Below are 17,828 nucleotides of genomic sequence, written 5' to 3' on the forward strand. Positions count from 1 at the left end.
TAATAATAATAATAATAATAATAATAATGATGATGATGATGATGATGATAATAATAATAATAATAATAATAATAATAATAATTATTATTATTATTATAAATACATGCATAGATAAATAACTAAATATAAAAATGATTTTGGGCAACCAGATTCACTATTGTATCCCATATCGCAATAATTATCATTCACATTTGCAGTTTTACAGCACACTTTGCCTGAGAAGGCTTTGTCAATTAGCCTACTTAAGGTAATTTTTTACATCACTGCTCTCAAATGTAAATTTTAAGGCCTATTTTATTCTAAATAAAATGTGTTAGTTACAATCTTGATATTACAGACAACGAATTCTTACAGGCAGAGCTTCACCACTAGATGACAGTGTTAAACTGTATGGCAGGATAAGGCGCAGACGTGGCTAGTTCAGCTACGTGTAACCCTGTATAAGGTGGGTTTAGTTAAATAAATATCCTTGTATAACAATATCCATCTCAGACGGAATGCAATTTAAAGCATTAAAAACATTTTTTTTTTAAATAATAAAAAAAATAAATAATAATAATTCCTCGTGGGTAGCCTACAACAAACCACTGTATAATTTCTGTAGTTTGCCTAAATGTACATCCTTAATTCGAAAGGCGTGTCATTTGCTGTAGCCTAAAATATCTTTATATATATATATATATATATATATATATATATATATATATATATATATATATATATATATATAATGTATATATAAAGTTCAGTATGTTATACAGATTTAAAATATAGGCCTATCCTGTTTTTAAATCACCCTGAAAATAAAGGGGAGTACATATTTCAAAGAAGTCACACGCAAGAGGAGCACAGTTTGTGCAACCACCCCATCACCGCGCGCTTGTCCATGCAATTAGCCCTTATCTGTAAGCAGTTTAATTTTCTGCGACATGGCGCGAGCGGCTCGGGCCTGATGGATGTGACATTAACGGGAGATGAAGCTGGGGAGATTGGACGCTGCAGTCACATAGTGGCATTTGTCACTGCCCCGGTCATGCAGATTGCGCCAGCACCGGCCACTGACTAAGATTAATGACGACGGCTCTCAGTCTTTGTTTCTCTCTGTGCTTGTGTCGAGCTCGAGCCTAAATACCATTCACACAAACCCGGGCTTTGATAAGACCTCATACATACAGACTGTACGAGTACCATTGAAACCCTGCGTCATTAGCTATCTCCTGGTAATTACATTAAAATACACTGTATTTCTTTTTTTAATGTAAATTCCAGTCATGTCGTTATTGGTGCTCGCTAAAGGAAACCAACAGCATTGTATGCACATACTTACGATTGGGGATTTTTCAAAATGGTTGTGCTATAGGCCTACTTTTATAAGCGCCTGGCAAATGGACTCTTTTCACAGGCTGCATGCGTGACGCATTTCCGCAAAAAAATAATATCGTGATTTCTTTTTCTTTTTTTAATTTCATGTAGGCTACATTTATAAAACTGTTTTGTGTCGTGCTAATCTGGCATTATATTACAGAAAACTAGTTAACACTGCTGCAATTTTACATTTTAGGGCTCTCTCTCTATTTTTTCCTCTTTTGGAAAGTGCGCTAGGGTGTTTTTTCTGTTGGAGCAAATGGGGATATAGAAATTATTGTTTGCTATTTACCTCTATAGAAATCTACCCTTCAATTTCTTGTTCTAAACCAAAATGTAAAAACAGTCCATAATAAAATGAGTATAATCTAAGGGATACAAAAGGACCTGAATGTCATAGAAACTCTGAGAAGGGTCAGTAACCAACCTAGAAACCACCAAGAACACCCTAGCAACCACCCAGCCCACCCTTGTAACCACACAGCAACATACCGACAACCATTCCGAGCACCACAGCATTGTGGTGGTGAGTTTTGCAGATATTCTTCAGAAAATGTAAAAAGTCTAGTTTCACATTATTATTAATTTGCATAGCTTTTTCATCTTGTTTTTACTCTAACCTGAACACACATATACACACACAGCATAGTAGCACCTGCAGACCTATATCATTTTCGAAGTGGCAAACGCAAGCTGATAAATAGGGGCCGAGGGATGTCTACCGATTAAACAAATATGCAATTCTTGGAATCTCTTACAAAAACGCTGCGTAGAATCATGAAAGGAATTCCTAAGAAGTGTACGAGACCTCCACGTATCCCCTCGGTTGTAATAAGGGAGAGAGCGGTAACCCCAAACTGGCTGCTCGGCTGCACAGAAAATGGTTTTCCTTGACAAATGAGGTGATGCGGACCAGGCTCAGATGGATGGGGGTTTGGGCTGGTTGTATCAGGGCTCTTGGGATGCTGGGTATTTACTCAGTCATTCATCATCCTCTGGCACATCCACTTATACAGGATCTGCACCGCACACCCATACTGATGTAATTCTCCACATGGAGAGCCGAATTACCATAGCCTGTCCTCAGTATGTGTGTGTACGGATATGTTATTGTGAAGCGTGCCGTGGAACAATTTTCTGGATGTGTGCTTGTGCACTTTTATGTATCTGTGAACATCAAGCAACACACTCTCAAATGGCAATTATTTAACGTTTTGGTAAAATGGGGGGTGATTCGTATGAATTTGCACTGTAAAAGATATTTTCATGATTTGATATAACATTTTTTCTTTTGTTAAATCAACTTATATAATTAATGTAGTTCAGATAACATAATATTTAGAGTTTTTGTTGATTAAACCAATTGCCTTCATTGTATTAACTAAAATTTTTAATTTCAATGAACTCAAAATTTTAAGGCAACCAGGTAACTTACTTTTTCAAGTTAAACAACAATTCTTTTTTTTTTTTTTTTTTTTGCAGTGTATGATCTCATTCATATTTCCGTATAACCTGCTTATGTTTATGGTTGCTTACTTTTTATCGAAGAATCATACGGTTTCATACAAATCACAACAAACAAAACAAATCGCCACCTCGTAAACCCGGCTAACAGGTTCCCACAACTTTCACTAATGTTTTGTGTAAATGTTTAGATAAAACGTTCTTTAAATATCATTTATAGAACATTCTTGTAACATTGATTTGATGTTGACAGAAACGTTTTTGGAACGTCTTTATGATGTTGTTTTTACTTGATGAACATTCTTAAAATGTTGAAAGACCGTTCTGAGAACAAGATTTTTAGAACAATCTTGTGTTATTTGTACTTGAAGAATGTTAATGTTAGTCTTCTTTAAATATTACAAATAAACGGTCAAAAAATGTTATATTGTGAGTAAAAACAAGGTTAGAAGAATGTTGTACTAACATTATTGTAACCTTTTAAATAACGTTCATTTGTTAGCTATATGAAATAGGTTTTCTCATGAGATCAGTGGTGTTGGTCAGGAGTTAGTAAGCAATGATGCACACGAGACTGGAGTAGCAAACTTCATCCATCTTGTTTACCCTTCACTTCCGTTTTCACGCACATTACGTCATTACACAACACTTCAAAATAGTATAGTACAATTCACTCACAACAATCGAATTGTTCCATGTGTGTATCTAATCTAATATGTGTCCATGACGGTATAAACGGCCATGATTTTATTTTTGAATAACTGCCAGAAACTAAGTTCTTAATGAGCCCATCCCTTGGTGCTTATTTTAATTTGAACAGCTTTGAACCTGGTCTCCAGTCATCTATGAACTAGCATTGTCATTCAGTCCTCAGAGCTGTTCTGAAATGACAGAAGCTCACATCGCCCAAATGTTGAGGATCGACCTGCCCACGGTGGCTTGCTGTCTGTCTGTATCGAGGGACGGCATCTCTAACTCCCTTCCCTATTTGCTTATGCACCTCTCGCAATGCCGAACATCACTGCCCGGACACCATATCCCATCATCCTCCTGATGCTAGTTCGGCAGAGGGTGATGATGCAAGCAGCTCAGAGCTCCCTGGGGGACATGAATGTTGATTAAACATGTGCTCAGCCTTGGCTATTGAGCAATGGGACGTGGAACAAATGTCAAACGTTTGTTAATTTCTCTGCAGCGGAGGACTTATCAGTGGAGGGGGTGGAACTCACACCAATGAGGCATGACCCCAATGAGAAACCGATTGGCCAGCTAGACAAGATCAATCTTCCAGAATCAATTTTGAGGAAAGAACAATGTTTCTTGTCGGCGTGTACGCATGTGCAGCGGCGGTAAGTGTTTCTTTGTAGTATTTGTTGGTAGATGCAGTCATCCAAATTGCAGAGTAATACTTATGACCTGTCCATACGTAATAAATTAAACAAACAGGCTCTGCAATTCTCCAGAAAAGGAGAAATCAGACATAAAGAGAAGGAGAAGTTCTTATAGAAATTCATATGGTTTCATATGGTAATTTTTCCCAATTTTAATAAAAGTTTAAATGTAACTAACTCTAAAATGTAATGTGGTGTAACTATCAAGTAGAAGGTAAAAACATTTTATACTGTGAGTGTACACATACTGAGCATTATTTTCAAAAAGGTTTTTAAATATATATTTTTTTAAGATACAAGTTTTATTCACAAATATCATTAAGTAATATCTTTAGGTTTTTGGGGTAATTGCACTATTTTAAAACCTGAACTCTGAGATTTTTATATTTTAGACTTGACTTTTGAATTATTTACTTATTTATTTTTGCATGTTTCCGCATGTTCATTGCACTACATGACAGCGATTTAGCAGACTTTTTTTTTTTCAAAGAATAATATTTTACAGTTTATTTTTAATTATAAAAGATTATGCCAAACTGCTCAACAAGGTTTCCCTTAAAGAATGTCATTCTTTTAATGAGTCTATTTTCTTCATTATATTATCATTATAATATCATGACAGTTGACAATTTTCACTTTATGTCCTAAAAACATTAATTAAAACCAAATTAAAAACACTTTCATCATAAAAAGTAAATGTTTTTGCATGAATTTGTGGTTATCAGTTATTATTGTGGTTATTACTCTTTAGTTGCACCACATGACATTGTTAGTGGCACCATGTGGACAAAATTTATGGAAACATTTTTTTAAATTATATATTTATTACAAAACTGCTTTGCTTTATTTTTTTTCCCTAAGAAATAACAGCAATAATAATAAAAAGGTAATGGCAAACCACTTAATAGTTTTTTTTATCAATAATTTCACTCTATTATTATTATTTTTTTTATTTTAAATTGATGTGACCCAACCATTTACATGCAATCAAGTCAAGCCATAAGAATACTAATATATATATGAAGCAGGGTGAGGCCGAGAGCTGTGGGAGAGGAACAAGTCCCATGGAGGAGCTCCAGAAGGATAAAAGAAGGAGTGATGACAATGAAAGGCAAGAGAGGATCAGGCCTGGGACTTTACGTTTATGTGGCAGTTGGCCATGAGGTGACTGACTCTTACTTTTATTTTCTTGTTTATGTTTATTTTGCTATTAAAGTTAGGCTTGCCGGTTCCCGCCTCCTTCTTTCCTGAGTCTTGAACTTTGTTACATAGATCTTAAATCATCCTGGTGACCAATTTTTTAAGTCTCACTACACACCCGAGGGTCGCGAACCAGGGTTTGAAAACCTGTGCCCTAAATATTAATATTAATTAATAAAGTAAAAACATTTTCATCATAAATGAATAAATGAATTGAGATCCGGACAAAAAACAAAACAAAAAAAAACATCATTAACCCCTTGTTTATCACAAACTAACAGAAGAGTATCTGTATTAATCCGGCTTGTTGGATTTTGATGAGGCACAAACTAAGGGAGCTGCACATTTGTGGGGATGCAGAATTACATGCAGTTTTGCAACCTCCATCTGTCATTCAAACTCACCTCGTTGCTGGGGATACGGCTTAAATTGTTTCATCACTCTGTGTCAAGGAATTTGATGTTAGGTTTGTGAACTCACGGCATGCCACAAACAACTGAAGGGCTTGCTGATGGTACGACCTACATGGAGTACCCTCAAAATATCTCCCCTGATAAAACCAGTTTGAACTCTTTTGTTTAGAACAGGATGTTAAGAGAGAGAAAGTGGATGCAGATGAATGAAAGTGAGAGGGTAAAACAAAGAAGAGCAACTGCGAAGAGCAGTGAAACAGGAGGGTTTTACATTTATACATTCTCACATCTGTGGATTGCCAGCCGTCAGTGTTCAGACCAGCCCTCCATTTGTCTTACTGCACTGTGCTCTGACAATGAACCACCGGCTTCCTTTATTTCCTCCAGTCCAATCTAATGAGCATCTTCTGTGCGCAGGGATGGAGGTTCTCTCCTTTGTGAGGGCCGGACAGGTGTCTAACTGAATGATGAATGTCCTTGCATCCTTCCATAATTGGCTTCTCTCTGTTTGGCCTCAGTCTGGCTGCATGTCTGCCGGGCGGCCACCTCCATCTGTCAATCAAGTTTGCCCCGTTGCCGACTGGCTGGCCCTCTGATAGCTATGCTAATGCGGCCGCTGGCTTCTGATTGGCTGCTGCTTGGCTGGCCTAGGCTAATCCATTATGGCCCTGACAGTAGTAATCTCCCCCCCAACACCGGGTCCCGTGTGCTAAACGTTATTTGACCGTTCCTGTCACGTTCCTGCTGGCAAACGGACAGCGAAGGTGATGGATGACCCTGCTCAGAGCGCACTCGTTCATCACCCCCTCTGACTTGTTTGTGTGGCACTGAAAAAATTAGGCACTGTGATTTTTTTAAGATTACTTTTTCATTAAGAAATGCTTTGCCCAAACAAGGTTTGGAAAGCAACGTATGGAATCAGTCAGCTGATTTTCACCGTTAACTAATCTCATATAAGAACTGCAACTATCATTTTGGCTGACGATTCTGAATGGTTGTTGCACTGCGTGAACCTGTGACCGTGTTTATGCGGCGGAGTAATTGCGACAGATCTTCGTGATAGATGTAATCAGTGTCTAGTGTCTGAAGTTGACATAAGTAAATATACAGTCATGGGACTGTGGCTCTCGCCCATTAACTCCAATGGTTTGTTTTCTTACCTCACTCAGCGACTGCGGAGGGTCTTCGCACACGCTCCGGCCTGAAAAGAGATTTGCTGAGAGGACCATATTTGTTGTTGCTAACGCTAACATGGCTGCCGACAGCTCGAGATGTGAGGTCCAATAAAATCATAGCCGAAGCTGGCCTCAAATCTTGTCGTCTTGACCAAGTAAATCACGGTTTTACAGAGATTCCCTTGGGAAAGAAAAATCACAAAAATGATTACTTCTCATTTCAACTGTTTTTTAAAAGACTGTAATGAGATTAAATAAAAAACAAATTAGACTTTTGCGTAGGTCTCTTGCTAATTAGATTTTTCTCCTGAGATAAAGATCCCATTCATCTTGAGTTTTAGAGGAGATCTTGATATCACACACTGCGAGGAAAAAAAAAACTGCATATGTTTAGTAGTACAAAAACATACAAACAAAAAACTAAAAATTGTAATAGGAAAAAAAGAAGTCATTAAAGTAGTACCTCTTTGTATGAGCCAAGTTGTATGGTATCTTACATTTTAACTTATTATATTATATCAATTATTATTATGAGTTGTCATGAGTGTATGATGAACATTTCCCGTCAGACTATTCCCAGACCAAACTATCTACCTTTAGGAAAAATATGTGTACTTGACTGTATTGAATATGCACATGTAGTGTACTAGTGTACTTACTGAAAATATAATATTAATGAAATTAATGAAATATTCTAAAGAGAGTAAACTTTTATGTTTCTTAAAGGTGCCCTAGATTATGTTTTCAAAAGATGTAATATAAGTCTAAGGTGTCCCCTGAATGTGTCTGTGAAGTTTCAGCTCAAAATACCCCATAGATTTTTTTTTATTAATTTTTTTAACTGCCTATTTTGGGGCATCATTATAAACGCGCCGATTTTATGCTGCAGCCCCTTTAAATCCCGTGCTCTCCGCCCACAGAGCTCGCGCTTGCCTTAAACAGTGCCTTAACAAAGTTTACACAGCTAATATAACCCTCAAAATGGATCTTTACAAAGTGTTCGTCATGCATGCGGCATGCATGCGTCGGATTATGTGAGTATTGTATACTGTTATATTGTTTACTTCTGATTTTTGAATGAGTTTGATAGTGTTCCATGGCTAACGGCTAATGCTACACTGTTGGAGAGATTTATAAAGAATGAAGATGTGTTTATGCATTATACAGACTGCAAGTGTTTAAAAATGAAAATAGCGACGGCTCTCTTGTCTCCGTGAATACAGTAAGAAACGATGGTAACTTCGATGGTAACCACATTTAACAGTACATTAGCAACATGCTAACGAAACATTTAGAAAGACAGTTTATAAATATCACTAAAAATATCATGTTATCATGGATCATGTCAGTTATTATCGCTCCATCTGCCATTTTTCGCTATTGTTCTTGCTTGCTTACCTAGTCTGATGATTTGGTTGTGCACATCCAGACGTTAATACTGGCTGCCCTTGTCTAATGCCTTTTATAATGTTGGAAACGTGGGCTGGCATATGCAAATATTGGGGCGTACACCCCGACTGTTACGTAACAGTCGGTGTTATGTTGAGATTCGCCTGTTCTTCTGAGGTCTTTTAAACAAATGAGAATTATATAAGAAGGAGGAAACAATGGAGTTTGAGACTCACTGTATGTCATTTCCATGTACTGAACTCTTGTTATTTAACTATGCCAAGATAAATTCAATTTTTCATTCGAGGGCACCTTTAACACACGTAACTTTTAAAAAGTGCACACTGTAGGCCTAATAATGTCAAATTAAAGGGTTAGTTCACCCAAAAATTCTGTCATTATTTACTCACCCTCATGTCGTTCCAAACCCGTAAGTCTTTCGTTCATCTTCGGAACACAAATGAAGATCTTTTTAATGAAATCTGAGCGCGTTCTGTCCCTCCATTGACAGCCTACGCAACTACGACTTTCAAGCCCCAGAAAGGTAGTAAAGACATCATTGAAGTAATTCCATATCTGCTTTTCCACCGTCGGGCCGAACGGTTCTGAGAATGGTAAGGAACGCTTCCAGTTATGTTTCCACTTGAGCCTGGTATGGCACGGCACGATTACAAACCGTTCTTGGCCCGGAATTCTTGCCACCATTGTCTAATCATGCTGGTAGAATCAAAGTCCCTTTAAGACAAGTCATTTCACTCGGCAACCATCTTTGAAACACCTCTCGGGCATGCAACTGCAGCTCCTATATCTTTGAATGGGAAAACATCAAATTCTCCAAAGCTGTTTGCCAAACTTTTGATTAAATTTCGTATTTGTAATTACCAATGAAATCTGACAACAACTGTCTCATAATTCTTTTTCTAAACACTCGAATTTTGACAAAAAAATGTATTTTTTAGGCTGGATCAAGCTAATGCGCATGCCTTGTGCCTCATTTCAGAAGCGAGCATCTGACTGTTTCTATAGGAACCGGAGCCTGGCGACCAGTTTCTCTGTAGCTGGTTAAGCGCTCTATTTGAGCGATGTAAACACAAATTACTAATACAATTAAAAGAAATATCTGATCATCCTCCATAACGCGGTCGTTATACTCAGGCCCCGTTTACACTTGTGCGTTTTCGTTTTAAAACGCGCTACGGTTAAACCTGTCGTTTATACTACTCCGGCGTCCATCGAAAACTGAGACTTTCGAAAATGCCGCAAAGCCCTTTTTAGTTTCGTTTCAGTGTAAAATGACCAAAACGGAGACTTTTGAAGATGATGGCATGGCTGCCCACTTTCGCTCTGCTTATCCTTGACGACCGTGTAAACAATAACATGGAGACTGAACTGCAATCTTTGCTGGCTTTGTTGTCATTTTTAGCAGCCATTGTGCAGTTAATCTGCATTTTTGTTTTAATACTGCTTAATGCATCTATGCACAAGAGGCAACTGTTTACACTTGTACGCGCATGCCCAGTGTGCATGAACGGTCATGTGACATGCGTTTTCGGTCGTGTAGTGTAGAAGGAGATTGTTTCTGAAATGCTGGTTAAACGCCAGTGTAGACGACGATCGTTTTCTTTTTAAAACGCCATTTTAAAACAAAAACGCACTAGTGTAAACGGGTTCTCATATCATCAGTAAACCTTTGCGTTACCAAGGCAACAACTGAAGCTTTTGTATTACATTCCAAAGAGCGGCCGTTATCAGCCTCACAGTGGAAAATGAAACCGTAATCGTACCAGCTGGTCCTGAGTGGAACGGTTATTCAATGAGAACTGTTCGGCACGACGGTGGAAAAGCGGCTCATTTGACTCCAGTGGTCTAACCTCAGTTTTACGAAGCGACGCGAGTGCTTCTTTGAGAAAAAAAATATATTACTTAATATTATTTACAAAATATTAATCTCCAACGCGCGTTCAGGCAACAACATCTGCTCTCGTGTCAACACAACACGCATGCGTCATCCATCTATCACTTTATTCGAGTTTATGTTATAACTTTTTTCTGTCAACATTTGCGTCATTTGTGTCTTTTTTATTTATGTAATTAATTTATATAGGCTATTTAATACAAAGAGTAGCATCTGAGACAAAGTTGATACATCAAAGAAATGTATTAAGCCTCCTGAATGAAAGAGCAAAATCTGAGAAATAACATATTCCTCTCAGAGGGCTTTGGTTCTGTAATGTTATTTTAAAACCACTCATCACTGTAAAAACAAATCTGCAGTGTATATGAAGAGTTCACTCTGCTTATTGCTCACTTTCAGAAGAACTTGTTTACATCATTAATACATTTAAAGGGTATCTCATATATCTGTCTTGGCCTACTATGTAAACAATCAAACAGTCAGAAGTGTTTTGTTTAAAATATCTTCGAATAGCCACAGGCTGGTTTAAACTTCATTTGATGACACTGTCACTAAAATTTTTTTTCACAATATAACATTTTCAGCTTTCATTTCTCTCTAAAAAAAAAATGTCTTTACTAGTTTTCTGGGGAAACTCTTGAGATATAAATCAACAGCCTCTCGTTTGAGCAAAACCAAAGATGAAAAGAGCAATGATAAATTCGTACAAAAGAGACTGAAGAGGATCCATGCCGTCTGAAAAAATGCCTGTTTTGTCATGGCAGGTTTTATAAAAGATCTCTCTTTTTCTTCGTTTTTTAGGGGTCAGCACGTGAGATTTATGTGATGAGACTGGTCCGTGTGCACTTCCTCCCTTCTCTGGCCTTGTCAGATCTGGTTGCAGACAGAGGGCAAAAACATTTGTCATCCGTGTGAGATTCTCACCACAGGCTTTCATCTGCTTTAACATAATATGGATGCATGGGCATAGCATTTGTATGCTGGCTGATGTAAAACCATTATTTGCCATTAACCATCAGACAAAAATGATTTGGATGTTTTTGCTTATAGTCTAATAATAAGTGTGAGGCAGTAGTAATGTATGTAGAGGGTTGTCTTAGTTGACATAAAATTATAAGCACTGTAATGTGACACTATAGTTCGTCTTAAGAGTTTTTAAACAATTTTCAGATACTTGTGTATTTATGACCTCTTTTTGAGGATCGTGTTTGGGTGAGCTGTAGCTGTGTTGGTTTTATAATCAAAGTCACATTTGAGTCATGCATCTCGGTTCACCCTTTCACCCACAATTCATCATCTCATTCCGACCGATATACGATATCTAATTTATTTATATTTTTCTAATACTTGTGTAATTATTATTATGACCTCATTTTTGAGGATACTTTGAAGATTTGTACTTTAAAAAATAAAAAAAAAAAAATAAATAAAAAAAAAAAAAAATCAGACTACAGGAATTAGCTGTAAGAAAAGATAAAATAAAGTTAAATTAAATTAAATAGAATAAAAATGTAATCAAATGGTGACCAGTTTAAGTACTAGTAAAATAAAATAAAATAAAATACATTTGTCACAATCCTGGGGTATTTAAGAAAGCTAAAAGAAAAAATAAATAAATAAAATAAAATAAAACTCATTTATTTTATTAAAATTGAATTGCATTTGTCACAATGCTGGGCTATTTAAATGAACAAGGAAGCTAACAGACAGACAGACAGACAAACAAACAATAAATAATAAATAAATAATAATAATAAATATAAAATTAAAAATAAAATATAAAATAAAATGCATTCGTCAAATGTTGGTCTATTTAACTGAACAAGAAAGCTAAAATAAAATAAAATAATAAAAATAAAAAAAAATTAAAATTGAATTGCATTTGTCACAATGCTGGGCTATTTAATTGAACAAGAAAGATAAAAGACAAAAAAATACATATATAAAATACATTAAAATAAAATAAAATAAGTTGAATTGAATTAAATTAAATAAAAAAAAATAATTAAATGATGATCAGTTAAAGTACTTACAGATGAAAATACAACAACACAAAATAATAAAATAAAATAAAATAAAATAAATTGAATTAAACTGAATGAAATTCTAGCCAGTTACAGTACTTGCAGGTTAAAATAAAATAAAATAAAATAAAATAATGCATTTGTCATAATGCTGGGCTATTTAAGTGACCAAGAAAGCTAAATATAAAATAAAATAAAAATAAAACTCATTTATTTTATTAAAATTGAATTGCATTTGTCACAATACTGGGCTATTTTAACAAAAAAATAAATAAATAAAATAAAATAAAATAAATTTTGTTGAATTTAATTCATTTAATTGAATTAAATTATGACCAGTACTTTACAGATGAAAATAAAATAAATTGAATTGAACTGAATTAAATGATGACCAGTTACAGTACTTGCAGATTAACATTAAAATAATAAAATAAAATAAAACAAAATAAAATGGTTACCAGTTACAGTACCTACTTTACACTTTCATATTTTTAACTAAACCCTTAACATTGAGGGAAAACAATGTGAAAATGTCCATGTTTAATTTGTCAAATACTCCTTCACAGCAATTAAATATGTAGTTTTAAAATGTCATCCATTGCTACTGTTTTTACTCTGTGTTTTCCATTGGGATTTCTGGGGTTAGTGTAAAGGGTGGGAACAACGGAGTATTCCGGTGGGAAGACAATTCCTGTAGGACAGGTCCTTCTCACTAAGAAATCTGACTCAGGTGTCAACTGGAGTCATGTCCCCTGGCCAAACCATAGTCGTCCCCTCCCCAACCCCCACCCAGGGCCCACTTTACCTCTGCTTGCCCCTCTGTCTGTCAGCTAAACCCACTCCACTGAGGCCTTAATGCAGAACCAGATGTGCTGGCTGAGTCCTGAAACATTCTCTTCCCACTGACATCTTAACCTGAAAGGTGTGTGTGTGTCTGTGTGTGTGTGTGCGTGTGTGGGAGAGAGAGGTCAAACTTTAGCCTGGCCTCTAAGTGAGTGTAGATTACTTTTGAAGGTTGTGTTTATTGCTTCAGCACTGATTGTGTATTTTGTTGTATGTTTTTATCCTGTACAAGAAGAACCACAAAAAGTTTAGATTTTTTAGTTTTTATTCCATTTAGTTTTAATAAGGCATTACAATCCTAATCACAAAGCAAATGTCTCTGATATTCATTATTTTGATCATAATGGGATGTGCATGTTTTGACCGCATTTCTTACGCGTTGTGTTTGGGTGAGCTGTAGCTGTATTGGTTTTATAATCAAAGTCACATTTGAGTCATGCATCTCGGTTCACCCTTTCACCCACAATTCATCATCTCATTCCGACCGATATACGATATCTAATTTATCAACACATGCCCAATCTAAGCAGCCCCACACATGTGCGAGCAATTAGGCTATAGAACAGTTGCTAACACAAACACCTTCTGATAGATGACACTCTAAATGTAAGGCCAAACCATGGCAAACATGACTCAAGGAACTAAAGTATCAATCAGATGAGCAGTGGCCTTTACTGTCACCTCCATTGATTAAACACATTGTTTGGAGAATCTGAAATGTGTTGCCATACTGAAGTCTGTAGACGATTGTGGTGTTTACTGTATAGGTTCAGAGGGGTGACAATTCCTCTCACAAATGATACACTATGTCACAAAAAAAGAGTATTAGGAACATATTTCAGACTGAATATAAGGAGTCGCAGTCAATGGATGTCTATATTAAACCATATGTAGAAATATTTTGTCTCTTATCAATGATAGCATCCACAAGGGTTTGTCAGAGAAATATTACATTGCTCATGAGACTTAATGGAGTTCTCATTTGTGTTTTGTGTATTACTATCAACCTTAGGAGAAAAAGACGGAGAAGAGTGCTGACATGCACTACAGTAAGAGTTATAGAGCTATAAATAATTACTATAGCCCTAATAAATTTGTTTTCTTATGAAAAAAATATTTGAGTTCTTATTGAAAATGAAACTTTTGAATGCCAGGCATGTGCATATTTGAGCACATTGTTAAGATCTGAAATACAATTGAAGATACATGTAACAACTGGGGTCTTTTTCTCAGAAGAAAAAAAAAGAAAAGTAGGAGACTTAGAACAAAAGTCTAAATTTGATTTTAATTTAATCTCATTTTTATTTAGGAGAAACAATTTAAAGGTACACTGTGTAACTTTTCATTGTTCAAAATTAACAAAACTTAAATTATGAATCAATACATTATCAATACTTCTTCCAAAATATGTTTTTGTCTTACCCTGATTCACTAAGGTAAGCATATTTTAAGTGTTTATACATCTGGCAGGATGTTTTTTTTTTTTTTTTTTTTGGCAGGAAATTGTGCACATATATGGAAGCTTGTTTTCGCACTAAATAAAAAATAAAAAAAGGTAATTGTGACTTTTTATCTCACAATTGCGAGTTTACATTTCGCAATTCTGACTTCTTTTCTCAGAATTGCGAGTTATAATGTCAGAATTGCGAGTAATGTCACAATTGCAAGATAAAAACTCACAATTGCGAGAAATAAAGACAGAATTACAAGTTATAAACTCACAATTGCAAGATATAAACTCACTGTTTATAATGATAAAAACAGGAAATTATGACTTCTTTTCTCAGAATTCTGACTTTTTTCTTGCAATTTCAAGATATAAACTGGCAATTCTTACTTCTTTTCTCAGAATTGTGAGATATAAACTCACAATGGCGAGTTATATAGTCCAATTCTGAGGGTTCAAAAACGAGTCAGAATTGTGAGATATAAACTCGCAATTCTGACTTTTTTCTCACAATTCTGGATTTTTTCTCTTGCGAGATATAAACTCACAATTCTGACCTTCTCTGAATTCTGACTTTTTTCTCACAATTGCAAGACATAAACTCGCAATTCTGACTTCTTTTCTCACAATTGCAAGATATAAACTCAGAATTCTGAGAAAAAGTCAGAATTATGAGATATAACCTTGCAATTCTGACTTTTTTCTCAGAATTCTGACTTTTTTCTCACATTTGCGAGATATAAACTCACAATTCTGAGTCAGAATTGCGAGTTTTTTTATCACACAGTTCTGACTTTATAACTCGCAATGGCGAGTTTATATCACATAATTCTGAGAAAAAAAGTCTAAGATAAAAAGTCGCACTTTTACCTTTTTTATTTTTTATTCAGTGGTGGAAACAAGCTTCCATTCACATCACTCGCCCGTGTTTGTCTCGACATATCCATAAATAGAGAAAAGTGTTGTGGGAGTGGCATAAGGTTAGTTGTCACAACAAGAAAAAAAAAAAAAACAAAACACAGAACAGAGGAGAGTCTGCTGGCAAAAAGAAAGAGCAATAAAGTTCGTAATAAAACAAGAATCAACATTGGATTGTCTTTCAGAGAACTGACAGATTTGTTGTAAAAGTCTCAGAGATGGCATTTTTATTAGGCTACTCAGCAGGTGAGTAAGGTATTTTATTGAACAGAGAAATTGCCATAATTAGCTCTCTAACAGAGTTCATTGTAAAGCATTACCTATTGTGAAGGGTCATTTCATTATGGTTGTTGTAGCACTGTGTTGAATTTATTTTCAAGCAAGTGTCTTTTATAGCTACAGTAACGTCTTCAGCTAGTCAGCTTGAGATCCTTTACATTTCTTAAGCCTGTTAGTTAATGTTTTATGAACAGTAAGATAACCTCTCTTTGTTTTTTAACCGCTAGAGGGTCAAAAGTTACATAGTGTAGATTTAAATAGATCTTATGTGATTTTTCTGCTACACTATTGTTCAAATGTTTGGGGTTGGTATATATATATATATATGTTTTTGAAAAAAGTCTAGAAAATACATTAAAAGTAGCTAACATTGTGAAATATTGCAATTTAAAATAAATTTTCTATTTTAAAATATTTTAAAATGTGTCTTTTTTTCCTGTGAAGGTACAGCTGTATTTTCAGCATCATTACTCCAGTCTTCAGTGTCACATGATCTTTCAGAAATCATTCTAATATGCTGATTTGCTGCTCAAGAAACATTATCATCAATGTTGAAAACAGTTGTGCTTGCATATCCATGTGGAAACCATGATATATTTTTCAGGACTATTTGATGAATAAAAAGTTGAAAAGAACAATATTGAAATAAAAATGTTTTGTAAAATTATAAATGTCTTTACTCTCACTTATGATCAATTTAATGCATCCTTGCTGAATAAAAGCATCAATCAGTTTTAATAAATTTCAATACATAAATAGGCCCCAATTTTTTGAATGGTAGTGTGTAGATGTTGCAGAACACTGGACGTTTTTATGAAATAATCTACACTATAACAAAACAGTTCAAAATAAACATAGAAATGGCTGAAATAAAAGCACAACAGACACTAACTACAGTGTGCAAGGCTGTCAGATCCAAGAAGGAAAAGTGGAGATAAAGTTGTCAGGTGAAAAAACCTGGACCGACATGTGTCACTTTAATTCCACCGCATCTGGCCGATGGTTGAGGTCCACTGTCCAGCATGACTGTCCAAATTGAGTTCCTTCTGATCTTAATAAAAGTGAAAATCCTTCTGCTCCACAGCTGGGGACCCTCTGCAGCGTACAATCCTGAATCTGACATTTTTTTCTGGGGGACACTTCACTTTATGGCTTGTTCGCCCTGGTGCAATGAATTTAATGGGGTTTCTGATCGGCAGACATCATAAATGACATCATTTTAATGATGCTCTGATGTTATTTAACCATTTGTCGCCAGCTCACATCCTTCAGTTAGCTAAAGCTTAGTCTGTTTTCCTTCTTGAACATAAGAAGACCTGGTTTTGCTCATCATATAGGGAGCCGTTTAACGTTGATCAGCCTCCCAGGACTTGAAAGAGAGAATGCACAGAACTTCAGGCATGTGGAACAATCAGTGTTAGAAGCAAGATAGCTCTCCCGCTGGCCCCGTTCTCAACTTTGACCCCTGACCTCTTGGCACACGCACCGCTGTAAATAAAGCTGAAGAGAGGCCTCCCCACCTAATTTCCTTTGGCCTCAAATTTAAACACCAATCCCGCTGACTGTTCTGTAACCAGGGGATAAACATCTCCTCACATGGACCAGGTTCTCAACACGACCACTCTAGAAATCCAGAGAGAGGAGATATACACAATAGAAATTGTGTTTGACAAGTTGGATTCAGCGGGTCTGGACGGGTCCTTGACTGTATAGTCAAACTGAGATCTAAGATATATTGTCGAAATGAGGAGGGCTGTACAGAATTGCCACTACAATGACAGGCTGATTCATAAAATCATAATTGCAATAATTCAGTAATAGACTGTGATTACACGGTTTAAGAAGTTATTGCACCTAGTTGCACCAGTTGTGATTACTTTATGGCATGATGACACGCTATTAGAGGCTATCGCTTTTGTTTCAGTCACTTCAGTTCAGTTTTTACAGCAAGACATGGATCCAAATCAGTGGGAGAGAAAAAAAGTCACCACAAATCTGTGTTCCA

General features: G+C 35.8%; 1 long non-coding RNA gene across 1 annotated transcript; it reads left to right on the plus strand.

Annotated features, from left to right (window-relative positions):
* Positions 1-202: 202 nt before the first annotated feature.
* Positions 203-13,810, plus strand: LOC125279075. Its single transcript, XR_007187306.1, has 4 exons — positions 203-445; positions 4,025-4,178; positions 5,246-5,384; positions 11,114-13,810. It is a non-coding gene; the product is annotated as an uncharacterized LOC125279075 (long non-coding RNA).
* The last annotated feature ends 4,018 nt before the right edge of the window (positions 13,811-17,828 follow it).

Source organism: Megalobrama amblycephala, linkage group LG11 (assembly GCF_018812025.1).
Source record: "Megalobrama amblycephala isolate DHTTF-2021 linkage group LG11, ASM1881202v1, whole genome shotgun sequence".
NCBI classification, from domain to species: domain Eukaryota; kingdom Metazoa; phylum Chordata; class Actinopteri; order Cypriniformes; family Xenocyprididae; genus Megalobrama; species Megalobrama amblycephala.